The sequence below is a fragment of the Phodopus roborovskii genome, unplaced genomic scaffold, assembly GCF_943737965.1.
Source record: "Phodopus roborovskii unplaced genomic scaffold, PHOROB, whole genome shotgun sequence".
Lineage (NCBI taxonomy): Eukaryota > Metazoa > Chordata > Mammalia > Rodentia > Cricetidae > Phodopus > Phodopus roborovskii.
In genome coordinates, this window is record NW_026126410.1 from 15,982,471 (window position 1) to 15,992,389 (window position 9,919).

The window sequence follows — 9,919 nt, forward strand, 5'->3', positions numbered from 1 at the left end:
ATTTTGTGCGTGTTTGCTTCTCTATACTTACATGCATCCACACATGTAGAGAGGCCAGAAGAGCGTAGCAGATGTGGTGGTGAACCTCTCTCTAGATGCTGGGAACCAAAAGTGGTTCCTCTTTAAGAGGATCAGTGTTTTTAACCCCTGAGCCATCTATCTCCACAGCCCCAGAGTGGAGCCATTTTGAGCTATCAGTCCCAGGTGCTAGACCTAAAGGGAAGGATGGGACAGTCTGTGATTTCAGTGTTGTTCTTCGTCATAGAAGGGGTTTGAGTAACCATTGCTTCTGACTCCTCTCCTGGCACTGACATTCTGAGATCTAGGATTTGAAGTTGGGAGACTTAGGTTGGAGCCTGTAGTCCAGTTGGAGACTAAGTAAGGCGGGAGGATTGTTTGAGGCCAGAAATTCAGGGTCAACCTTGGCAATGTAGTAAAACTCTGGCTCAAGAGCTATATAGTAACAAAAGCTTGTAAATCCCCACCCCTTGGTAGGCTGGGAAGAGAGGGTCATTAGTTGAAAACAACTTATTCACTCCCTGCCTCAAAATAAAAAAGGATTAAAGAGGTGGAGTGCTGCTTAGCATGCATAGTGCAAGGGTGTGGCTCCTATCCTAGTACAATTTTTTTTTGTTCCACAGACACAAGTTAGTTTTCTCCTAAATGTTGCTTGGCCCGTTCCCATGGGAAAGACACATCCCATGTACAGCTAATGTGAACTGAGTTCCCGTGCAAGGTCCAGTGTAGTTTGGAGCTCTTCCGAGTAGGCAGAGCAGTGGGTATTACAAAAAAGACACCTCCTGTCTGGCTATGAAAAGCAACAGGAAAGAGAACAAAGGCCTTCCCTCTGTTTCCACTCCTTGCAACTCTAGGGAGTGTCGACTTGCTTCCTGAGCAAACTGAGACAACCAAGTGAGTCCAACAGCTGCATGGCAGTTTGAATTTATTTGGCCCATTCAATAAACTCACAGGAAGTGACACGATTAGGCAGCGTGGCCTTGCTGGAAGAAGTGTAGTTTCGCAGGAGGCTGGATGGCACGTGCCTGTAGTCCAGACTGAGAGGCTGGGGGGCACACCTTGAGTCTGGGCCTCCTCTATTGAAGTGTGTGTCACTGTGGGGGCAGGTTTGGAGCTCTTTTTTTTCAAGCTTCCCTCGGTGTGAGTGATAGTTAACAGTTATTGTTGCCTACAGGATGTAGGACGCTTGAATATTTCTCCAGCACCCTGCCTGCCTGCTGGACTACTGTGTACTGATGCCCATTTGGGGAATTACCCTAACTCCATCCACCTCATTGGACCTTATATTAGAATCCTTTTGCCAGTTGACTTAATTTCCAACTCAGAATGGGAAGCAAACCCTGTGATTAGACATTATCATTTTCTGATTTACAAACTCACTTGTGGTCAACTCTATTTCTATGTCTCCCTTATCACACATTTGATAAAAGGCTATGGATTCATTTCTTTGCACTCTGGGAATTTGCCTGCCCCCCCCAAAAAAGTTACTTTATAAACCCTCAATTATTTCTCTTTAACTAAAATTCAGGTGTTATCTTTTTTTCTTTTATTGACTCAGTGGTAAGCGAGTGGTTTCCTAGTGCGATTAAGAGTTCGAGGACAAGTTACTGGGGGAAAGGATTTTGTTTCCACAGAAAATGAAAAGATGTGGATTCCTTCCACACTAATGTGGTTCGATCAAGCCAGACCGCCTGAAACAGAGTACCAGGTGATCCTACATGCAAAACAGCTGGACAAAGCAGCCTTACAAACTACAGCCGGGATTTCAGCATCTTCTTCGAATCCCCCATGACAGCGCCCCTTACCAGCAGGAAGTAGTTTGGAAAGAAGGACGCCCAAACTCCCAAATCTTGTCTATAAATGTTTGTTTTCATTTAAATGGACTTGGTTATATAAAAATAAATAAATAAATAAATTGTGACTTTTCATAAGTTCTTGCTTATGTATCACTAGAAATTCATGTGTGAAGACACTATACAGGAGGACAAGGTTAATTAACATTTTGTCCAGCATGTCTCCCTACAATTTCTCCTTCTTCTGTATCATCTAAATACATAAATTAAAAAAAAAATAAATTCAGGCAAAACTTTAAAATTGTAAAGCAAAACAACTGGCATTATTTTTCATTTTATTTCATATTTCAGTGTATAGTTTCCAAGGTCCACAAATTCAATCTTCACAGATCTATTATGACTTCCTCAGGGTCTGCTTTCTTATAGGATCACTTCATTTTTTTTTTTTTAATGGTCCTCTTTTGTCTAATCTTCCACATTCTATTTATTTTTTCTATCCTACTTATAGTATATGGGCAAATTTTCTAAATCTTACGGCCAGTGTTGCTACTATCATACATAAAAATGGAAGGTATGCCTGGCTGTTTTTCAGTCGTTGTAGTTCGTTGTTGTATAACAACAAAGGTGCAGGTCTTTTGAAGAACTAGAGTACATTATGGGATCAAACTGGCAAGGCCAAAAGGTACTCGAATCCTCTGAACTCCAAGGTAGTCCAAACATCCAGAAATGAGCTTTACCAGGCCTAGGGAAGGATTTCTGGTGGTTAGATAAAAAAGCCAGCATCCCTTGGGAACTTGTGAAGCCGGTTCCCACCAAAAGTAGTCATCTTCCTTACCTACAGCAAAAAGGAACACATGGCTTTTCAACTAGTATATACCTTTGGTTCTTATTATCATATCTAAGTTCATTCCAGCCTCTAGTCACTATTAACAAGTACATGTCATACATTTCAAAACCCACACACCAACAACCTGGTCCTTTTCTACCTCCAGCTACTCGCGCTTCTTATAAGCCAGCTTTTTTTTTTTTTTTTTTTTTTTTTTTTTAATTTCTGGCTCCTGTTTCTGCCCTTGCTAATCTCACTATGCCCTTGCTATCCCCACAACCTTTTGTTAAAGATGCTCTTGGCCTTGTCTAATCTCCTGGTCATGTTCATTCTACATCTTTCTCTCTCTGCTATGCAGTCATCCAAATGCCTCTGGTTATTTCTCTCTATTTCTCTCTCATATCCACAATAAAGTTTTGCCATACCGTGGAGCAGTCATGCTCTCAGTCTATAACCAAACCATCTTCCATTTTGTACTTTTTTTGAAATGAAAAGTTTGTCAAACAGTGGGACGTTCCACAGAAAGAAGGATCTTGTTCTCAGAAATGTGTCTCCACGTGATATCTTTTACTCCAAATGAAAGCATCTCAGATAAACAGTTTCCAACTGTCCTTAGAAATGGGTTCCCTCTGCTCCAAGGTTTCTTATTTCATGGTGATTGGAGCACACTGGGTTGTCTCAAACCTGTTACCCGAGGAGAAATCACAAACAAGAACATTTGGAGATTAATGTTTCCTTAGTTTATCTTTACTAGAATTTTACAAATGGTCATTATTATGCTGTTCAAGTAATGACACAGGATAAGTCACAAAGTGACACCAGGCAAACAGACAGGGATAAAAAGAGGAAACTTTAGTGTGCTCTCTCTCTATGAGATGAGAACACAGTTGGTCCAGCTGCTTGAAATAAGGCTTTCTCCTGGCACAGCTGACCTGCAGCTAAGTGCCAGTAGTAAGGAAGGAGCAGTGAATTTAATTCCCTAAGGCTACTCAGTGCTCAAAATAATTGCTGCAGTACAGTAATACCTTCTGGGGATTCATTCTTGCATGTGGGCAAGGAGGGAACTGTTGATTTCTCACCGAAGGATACACTTTCCTATCTCATCTCTTTCAGTGAAGGAGCAAACCCCCCCCCCCACCACCAGTACCTTTCCACCAACAACCATAAAAGACACACTGAAAAGAAATAAATCTAAAACAATGCTGAAAACTGTGAAGAGAAAGTTAAATTAAATACCTGTCAATATAGTCTCTTGTTTCCTTAAACAAAAGATTTTTTTTCGTATATGTTTCCATAGATTCTCAAATCCATGCATTCTGTTTTGTATACATATGACAGAAAAGAAAATAATCAGTCTATATTTATATATAGCATGTATGATAACTTCCCATATTGTATGTTGACTCATCCATAGAATTCAGTTGCGGCTTAGTATTTTATTTTATTTTATTTTATTTTTTGGTTTTGTTTTTTTTTTTTTTAACATGTTTGCAGACTCAAGTGGTATCTTAACAAGAATCAATATTGTTAAATTAAAGATGAATGTTATAGCATTCATCCAAAGCCCTGAATAGAGTGCATAACACTTTACTATCCAGGTGATCCTGAGAATTCCATGAGCACAGTGTAACTAATTGTCACATGTGCTAGCTAGTTCACTGAATAACTTACACTAATAAATGCATAGGAACTGAATAGTTTAGAAAGCCCACCATCCTACAATTATTTGTTGTCATAAAACCACATGTCAGCACACACAGAAGGTAAAAGTCAAAGACAATTAGGAGAGAAAAGGGAAGAGAAGGACCATTCTGACAGAGCTGTGAAGGTCACTCAAGGAAAAGTAGTTGAAACAGTACAGCAAGGGCACGTTCATCCCTTTGGCTCAGCAGAGACTAAAACGTGTCATTGAAAACTCACTCAATGATTTTCTGAGCTTGCCATCCTCTCATGAACTACTTATTTCTCTAGATTTAGTTATAATCTGAAGGTCTAGAGATATTTAAATTGGATTCAGTTTTAAGGACTATTGTATTACTTTTACTTTCGTGTGTGTGTGTGTGTGTGTGTGTGTGTGTGTGTGTGTGTGTGTGTATCGCGGTTAAATAAGGATCAGGATAAACAAATAGGCTGAAAAGATATTTATTCAGGGAGAAATAACTTACAACCTAGACAGATGAACACCAGGAAATTCAATCTGATGCTCTCCTGTCCAAGTCACTCCAGCAAGAGAGAGCTTTTCCCGGCCCTCTAGGACCTCCTTCCCCAGGTCACTTCCGCCCATGGCAACACCCCTCAATGGGCGTGGTCAGTGCCACAGAAGGACTATCTCACTGCCTGTGTGTGTGTGTGTGTGTGTGTGTGTGTGTGTGTGTGTGTGTTAATGCTAACGTGAATGCAGGTTTCCTGAGAGAGCCAAATAAACAGTTGCATGCCCTAGATCTGAAGTTCTATGTCATTTTGAGCCGACAGACGTGAATACAATGAACCTACTATCCTCTGCAGGGACAGCAATAAGTTCATAGCCTTTGTTCCATCTTCTCACACCTTCATGTAGCATGATAAGTAAAAGACCCAGAGATTGCGTTAGGGTTCAAGCTTCAAGCTATCAGAAAAGCAAAGTAGCCAAGCCACTAACTCTGACCTCTACATCAGGCTGAAAGGGCTGATCCTGTCTCCTCTGCAAGCTCTCACCAAGCCTCAGACTGCTACCGCTCCTCGGTGTGGCTACAGAAACCAGAACATGACTACTGAAGACCCTGCTCCTATCTCTTATACCTCTCCAGAGCCGGGATCAAAGACTGATCTAATTTTGTCTACCCCTGGGTGTCATTGAACTCAGAGGCATCCATCTGCCTTTGTCTCCTGAATCCTGGTATTAAAGCTAGGTCACTGGCTGCTATGGCTAACGAGTATGACTATCTTGCTATTTTGATCTCCAGTGCCTTTAATAAATCATAAACAATATGTTACCACACCTTAATTAGGTTTTTAAATGAATTCTATTTCAACTCATTTGTACAGATTATAGATAGGTTCCATTTAATTCAATGTCAAAGATGTACTTACTATAATTTGCAAGGCATTTACAAATTGCCCTTATAAATGTTTATATTTTTCTTCAATATGCAAAAGCATATTTCATTTTTCCTGAACAACATTATTTTCAGATTCCATGTCCAGGTTTGCTTTTATTCTTCTGGAAAATAACTACTAATGAAAATAATTCACTGGTAAACTGTTAACAATTGTAGTTATTGTATGTGAATATTTCTCCAGCATTGGCATTTTCCTTGTCTTGTATGGGGAACTCATTTCTTTCACTTAATTGCCTGTTTTATATTAGAAGAAATTAGTGAGATTGATCTTTCTACCACTTCCCCCTTTTCAAAAAGGAATAAAAATGCCTTCGAGGCCCAAGGCCTTAACCTTTGACTGGTTAAGAGCCCACATTCTATCCCTTTTTTGCAAGGTGTCTGCACATTATTGCTTTTGCACATCAATTTTCTCAACCCAAAATGTTGGGTCACACAGCATGTAAGTCCAATTTCTGTACAAAATAAAGATATATGGTTAAGTGGCAAAGCATGGACATACCCAAATATAGTTTACACTGAAGTCTGAAGTTCAATTAACTACATTTGGTCGTCTTTGGTCTATTGACTGTTCTTCTTTTGCATAACTAAAAGTTGTCATGTCTAATTTGCTCTTCAAAAATGAAAACCAGTCCAAGAGCCTGGTGTCACCCAAGAATATTTATGGGAAAGAGTTGGTTCATAGCTTCAGGGAGACCTCCTGGATACATACCTTTAACAATATTTCTGGTGATTAACCATTACTACTGCTCTCTGAGATCTCATATGAAGCTGTTGATTACTATAATTGTTTCCATGGTGGAACATCTTTTAGACACACAGGACCACACTTTAAAGGGATCTCATACTTGGTTGAGCATTCTGCTGTAGTCATCTTGAATACTTCATACACTTATCTACTTAAAACAGCTTTGTGTGGTGAGTATGGTCATCTACATAAAGATTTTGAAATATTACTCTGGGAAGATGGTTGTAATCTCAAAGCTAAGGAGACAGGCACAAGAATACCCTTAGAACAGCTAAGCCCTCAGATCCAGCTAAATCAGTGATCCTTGGGTTATCTGAGAGACCCTCTCTCAAAACAAAACAAAACAAAACAAAACAAACAAACAAACAAAAAAAAAAACAGGGTGAACATCAATTAAGGAAAATTCCTAAAATCAACCTCTCAAGGACTTTTTCCTTCCTCCTCGTCTAATGCCAGCTTCGATTCAGTGAAAGGTGGAAGAGGTTTGAAAAGCACAGACCTATCCTCATCTATACGTCAACTGGATTGAATGTCTAATAGTGAGAAATGGTGATAAGCTTATGGAGTGCCTGGAATGATGTTATGGTTCTAATTAGAGATTTGACAGAGAACCGTTGGAAGATGTGATGGGAAGAGATAAAAGTTTAGATTCCTCCATTATCCTCTACATTTATGTGACAGGCAATATAAAACTGTAATAAATGTTCCCCCACCCCCCCCGTACTCCTTCCTGAATAAACCATATAAAACAAACCCAGGGTTATATTTACAAAAATCTATGTTCTCACCCAGTTGAACCCTGAAGATTTCATGAATCTCATCCATCCTCCAAATTAGTTCATCAAGTACTTTGGTTATAATGTAAGAAATCTTTTCTGGGCTATGCTTGCAGTTAACATCACTGTGATGGCTATTCTTATAGCCATCAACTTGACTATATCTGGAGTTAACTAAAAAAACAAAAATGACTCGGCACACCTGTGACAGATTTGTGCTTAATTTAGTCAGCTGAAGTTGGAAGACAAACTTTTAATCTGGATCATTCAAATGGGTAGATTCACCTTTGACCCAGACCTTTTGAGGGAGGAACCTTCTTAACTTGGTCACACCTTCTCTTGGCAGTCTACACGAAGGACGTGGAAAAAGAAACTTCATTCCTTTTGCCTGCTTGTCATGTTAGCAGGTCTATTCTTTCACTGCTATTAGAGGTTACTTCTTTGGCAGGCTGTTATATATTATAGAGCAGATAAAATACGCATACCCTTGTACTGAGCATACCCACTGGATTGTGGGACCTTCCATTTATAGACAGCCGTTGTTGTACTAGCTGGACCATAACCTACAAGCCGATCGAATACATCCCATTTCTTACCTATAAAGATGCACTCTACAAATTATTTATGTAGGGTTCTTCTACAGAACCCTGCCTAGTAAAATTACCAATTATTTTTTAATCGTATCTCAGAAATGTGTAAGTTTATTTCCAATGTCAGTAGTTCGGTTTTGAATAACCTTACCCATAATAGTTAGCATTTTTCTGTTTACTTGACATATGAAGATTGTCATTGATAGATTTTGAGTTTTTGCATGAAGTACTTTTGATTACAACATTAAGACTAGAGAAGAGGAGGGGAGATGTGGGCATGAGAGAACTGGAAGATTGAGAAAGGGGAAGAATAGAAGAGAACAAGAAAAGAGATACCATAATAGAGGAAGCCATTATAGATTAAGGAGAAATCTGGCCCTAGGGAAACGTCGAGAGATCTACAAGGAAAAACCCAACTAACAATCTAAGCAATAGTGGAGAGGCTACCTTCAATGCCCTCCCACGATAATGAGATGGACAACTAACTACTTCTTATGCCATCCTAAAGCCTTCATCTAGTAGCTGATGGAAGAAGAAGCAGACACCCACAGCTAAACACTAGCCGAACTCCTGGAATCCAGTAACAGAAAGGAAGGAGTGATGAGCAAAGGGGTCAAGACCAAGCTGGAGAAATCCACAGAATGGGCTGACATGAACAAGGGGGAGCTCATGCACCCCCCCCACCCCCAGTCTGATAGCTGGGAAACTAGCATAGAACTGACCCAAACCCTCTGAATGTGAATGTTAGTTAGGAGGACTGGTCAGTCTATGGGGCCTCTGGTAGTGGATAAGTTTTTATCCCTAGTACATGAAAGAACTTTGGAAGCCCATTCCACATAGAGGGACACTCCCTCAGCCTAGACACACAGGGGATGGCCTAGGACCTGACCCAAATGATATGACAGACTTTGGAAGGCCTCAAATGAAATGCGATGGGCTGGGGTTTGATGGGTGTGATAGGGGAGGGTGGGAGGTTGAGAGAACTGGGACTGGCATGTAAAACAACCTTGTTTCAAATTTAATTTAGAAAAGTGAATTTATGTTGTAGTGGAAGAAACTGAAATTGTATCTGTGAATATCTGACTTACTTGAATATGATGGACTTTACGTCAATATGGCTTCCTTCGAGCTGGTTTACTTCAATGCCAAAGTAAATCTCAACAACCATGGGAGTCATTTTAAAGGATTTTTTATGATCTTCTTTTAATTGGTGAAATTATGATATAATTATGTCATTTTTTCTCCCTTTCCTTCTTCCAAATTCCCACATAAGCCTGTCCATACCTTCTCACGGATCCCAGAGGTCAATGTCAGGTGTCATTCTACAAAGATAGTGAAGATATGATTATCACCAAATGGTCTGTAGAATTGTAGCTACAAAGAAAATAGTGACATTGATTGTTTTGTTCAATACTGGTGCTCACACACCTAGAAATCTACATAGGGTAGAGTTAAAAAGTACTATTGTAATATAATAATAAATGAGTGTCCAATGACAATCACTTAATTGCATTAACTGGACGGTAAAAACCTTAAACAATTCTGTATCATGAAGGAGGCCAATGGCAATGAAAGGTCACATTCAAGTTGTCAGTGAATGTGTGATTGTCATTAATGGTACTCTAGATTTTTTTTTTTCCCAGATATCCCGGTGTTCATCTGGCCTCCTGCCACAGGCAACACCTCTTCGGCATTTCCTTCTGATGCATAACTGCCTTAAAGTTACATCAATCTAACAAGATAATAAAGACAAATCTATACAAATAATTTTGAAATATGGACAGGTACTAGACTGGTAGTCATGAGCCCAGAATGATTTCTGGAATCTTGATAATCATAGAATGCCACCTGATTTCTCATACTATTTATTCAAAGACATTGATGGCTTTCCTTATATTTCAAAGTGACTGGTGTGAGCTGAACTACAAACCATCACTAGCAAGGTTTTGATGGACACTGCTCATTTCTATTTGGTATTTCAATTTCTTCACAGAAATATTGTTGTTGGCATGAGAAAATGTGTTAAGGGTAGTAACTAAGCCAACAGGCAAGCAAAGAGGGCTAACGGATGTA